The following is a 3,837-nucleotide window of genomic DNA, read 5'->3' as shown; positions in this document are numbered from 1 at the left end:
TACACTTGAGAATTTTCGTGATTATTTCTACCTTAGTTCTGAATTGTTGGGAGATAGGTTTTAACTTCTACACACAGGGGCATCTTTTTCTAGTTACTTCTTTTGTTACTACTTCCTAAGCTAATTGCTTTGCCATCTGAGACCGCGTCCCGATCCTCTGAAATTTGTGGAGCTTCCTTTGTGTCCTGGCACAAGCTCCAGGCTTCGGTCTACAGGATCTGTTCTCCTAGAGGTTTTCTGCATGCTTTCAGATGCCTACTCCGTTTAGCGAGTTGTAAAGTTAATCGGTAGTTTTACACCGCTCCCAAATAATACGAGAAGCCTAGAATGCTCTGATCGCCACTCACCTGGGGTTCTTTTCTGGTATTTTCCCCCCTCTCTTGTTAATTTCTAACCTCTGAAGATTAGATTAGATTTTGCTGTTGAAATGTGTTCTCTCACACATTTAATGTTAGTTCGGGCTTTCCGGGTGATAATCAGGACATCATCATTGCGTTTTGTCTCTCAGTCCTTATGTGGCGACTCAGTTCCCTTCCTAACCCACATCCTTTAGAGTAGAATAACCTTTTGCCTGAAAAGGGCTTGCTTCAGAATTTATCTCCTGCTGGGGGTACCCTTTGTTTTTGTTTGTCTGGAAATGTCTTTATTTTGCCCTTTTTGAAAGATGGATTCGCTAGCCTTTCTAAGTCGACAGTTAGTTTTTCTTGGCACAATGGAGATCGTATCTCACTGTCTTCCCTGGCCTCTACCGTGGCTGCTGAGAAATTACCCATCCTTACTTTATAGGCACCTGTCTTTCTTCTGGTTATTTTATTTTTTTAAATTTTTTTTTCTTTTTTTTCAACGTTTATTTTTGGGACAGAGAGAGACAGAGCATGAACGGGGGAGGGGCAGAGAGAGAGGGAGACACAGAATTGGAAACAGGCTCCAGGCTCTGAGCCATCAGCCCAGAGCCCGACGCGGGGCTCGAACTCCCGGACCGCGAGATCGTGACCTGGCTGAAGTCGGACACTTAACCGACTGCGCCACCCAGGCGCCCCACTTCTGGTTATTTTAAAAAAATGTTTGTTTTTGAGAGAGAGAGAGAGAGGGAGGAGTGGCAGAGAGAGAGAGAGAGAGAGAGAGAGAGCGGGGCAGAGGATCCGAGGCGTGCTCTGTGCTGGGAGCAGCAAGCCCAATGCGGGGCTCGAACCCACGAACTGTGCGACTGTAACCTGAGCCAAGATCGGACGCCCAGCCTGCTGAGCCACCAGGTGCCCCCAGGCAGGGCTATTTTTAACATTCTCTTTCTCTTTCTTTCTCTGGGATCTGGGAGGTTTACCACATATATTTCAGTGTGACTATTTTAAAATTTATCTCATTTAATGTTTTGGGGACGAAATTGCTGTCTTCCAACAATTCTGGATAATTGTCTTCGAGCAGTCATTCACTGTCATTGTCTTTCAGCCTCTCCTTATTGTCCGCCTTATTGTGTTCTTGTGCCGCATTCTTTCAGCTCACTGATACTCTTTTCACTTGTTTGTTTGTTTTTTAAGTTTATGTATTTATTTTGAGAGAGAGAGAGCGCGCACGCGTGCGTAGGTGGGTGAGGGGCAGAAAGAGAGAGGAGAGAGAGAATCCCAAGAGGGAGAATCTCCATGCTGTCAGTGCAGAGTCCAGTGGGGGGGGGGGGGGCTCGATCTCACGAAGAGTGAGGTCATGACCTGAGCCCAAATCAAGAGTCAGGTGCTTAACCGACTGAGCCACCCACGTGTCCCTCTCTTCATCTTTTTCTTTTTTCTTTTTTTTAAATATTTTTAAAAATGTTTATTTATTTTTTAAAAAAAATTTTTTTTTTCAACGTTTATTTATTTTTGGGACAGAGAGAGACAGAGCATGAACGGGGGAGGGGCAGAGAGAGAGGGAGACACAGAATCAGAAACAGGCTCCAGGCTCTGAGCCATCAGCCCAGAGCCCGACGCGGGGCTCGAACCCACGGACCGCGAGATCGTGACCTGGCTGAAGTCGGACGCTTAACCGACTGCACCACCCAGGCGCCCCGAGTTCCGTGATTTAAATGGCAGTCTCATCCCCCGCCAGACAGCCTCACGGAAACATCCAGAATAGTGTCGGACCGACTGTCTGGGCCCTGTGGCCTAGCCAAGTGGACGTAAAATCAACCATCCTAGTGCGTCAGCTTTGGATTCCAACCCCTCAGCCCCGTGTGGGCCACTCTCTTTTTCTGTTGAGGGTCCTCGGGAGAAAAGGCGTGACAAGCATTGTTCCTGCCCCGGGAAGGGACCCTGAGGCCTGCCCTCTGCGCTGAGGTTGAGCCCTGAAGGGAATGGAAGAATTCCACGTGCAGCGGTTTCCAAATTCGGAAGTGCAAGAGTTAAGGCATTTTCTCTTTCCGTGACTGGTCTTGACATATCTGGGGCCCCCTTCTGCAGGGTGGAGGGAATCTGAGCTCAGTTCCAGGGTGGCTCCCACCTTTCCCCAGGATCGTGGCCACTCCAGGGCCCACCCTCCATCTGGGTACCCGTGGAAGCATCCCCTGCCTTCTCCTGGGATGCGGAGGGAGCCGGAGCCCCGAGCCACCCCTCTGCCGGCCACTCCTGTGCCAGATTGGGACGCCTGCAGCCTTGGCCCCTGGATGTGTCATTGTCTCTTTCTTCTCCAGGGTCTTTCCTCCCTTCTTCGGGCTGTGCTAGGGCAAGTTGCTCAGGACCCCTCGGCTCTCAGCTCCCACATGCTGCCCGGGGCTGTGTGTGTGCTCTCCTTCCTGGGGCACAACTCCAGGGGGCAGCCGGTGGGGGGGGGGGGAGGTCTTCTGCTTAGGAATCCAGTCTGCATCCCACAGTATTTGCTGAGCGCTGATCCTGTAGGAAATAAAACAAACACACAAAAAGGTACCTGCCCTCGCATGGCTTGACATTGTGGTTAGGGGAAGGCAAAACTAAATATAATACAAAGCAAAACTGCATAGTATCTGGGAGGACAGTGAGTTCATGAAACATTAGTGCGGGTTAAAGAGGGCTGGAGTTGCTGGATTGAGGGGAGAGAAGTGTTATTAAAGAAAAAATGTATGGGGGCACCTGGGTGGCTCAGTCGGTGGAGCGTCTGACTTTGGCTCAGGTCATGATCTTGCGGTTCGTGAGTTCGAGCCCTGCCTTGGGCTCTCTGCTGTCAGTACAGAACCCGACATGGGGCTCGATCTCATGAACCGTGAGATCATGACCTGAGCCAAGATCAAGAGTTGGATGCTGAATGGATTGAGCCAGTCAGGAATCCCCACGAAGTGTAATTTTAAAGAGGGTGGGTAGGGACGGCCTCACTGAGAAGGGGACATTCGAGCACAGGCTGGATGTATATAAACAAAGGAGTGGTGAGCCATGCAGAAGTCCAGGGGAAGAGCGTCCCAGGTGGACGGGATAGCCAGTGCAAAGGGCCTGGGGCAGGAGCACGTCTAGTGTACTCAAGGCAGTGTCTCTGCTGGAACGGGAGGGTGAGAGGTAGAGGTGGCCAAATCAGGAGGGCATCTCCTAGGCCCCTCTTAAGACTGAGCTTTGAGTCTGAGTGAGGAATGAGTCGTCAGAGGGTTTGTGAAGGGCTGCCACAATACGACTTAGGTTTCCAGGGTCCCTCTGGCCGCTGTGTGTGCAGGAGACTGTAGGGGGCAAGGGTGGAAGCAGAGAGAGCAGACAAGAGGCTGCGGCAGTAACTCAGGGCGGGGGCGGGGGAGACCACGGAGGCCCAGAGGACCAGGGTGGCAGCAGTGAGGGTGCCCTCCCATCTCCCTCCTCCCCTGACCGGGTGTATCTTGCTCCTGCGCCCGTGGGGAGCCCAGCTCACCATCCC

Source organism: Herpailurus yagouaroundi, unplaced genomic scaffold, assembly GCF_014898765.1.
Source record: "Herpailurus yagouaroundi ecotype Mexico unplaced genomic scaffold, PumYag 77, whole genome shotgun sequence".
NCBI classification, from domain to species: Eukaryota; Metazoa; Chordata; class Mammalia; order Carnivora; family Felidae; genus Herpailurus; species Herpailurus yagouaroundi.
This window is presented reverse-complemented; position numbering follows the sequence as displayed.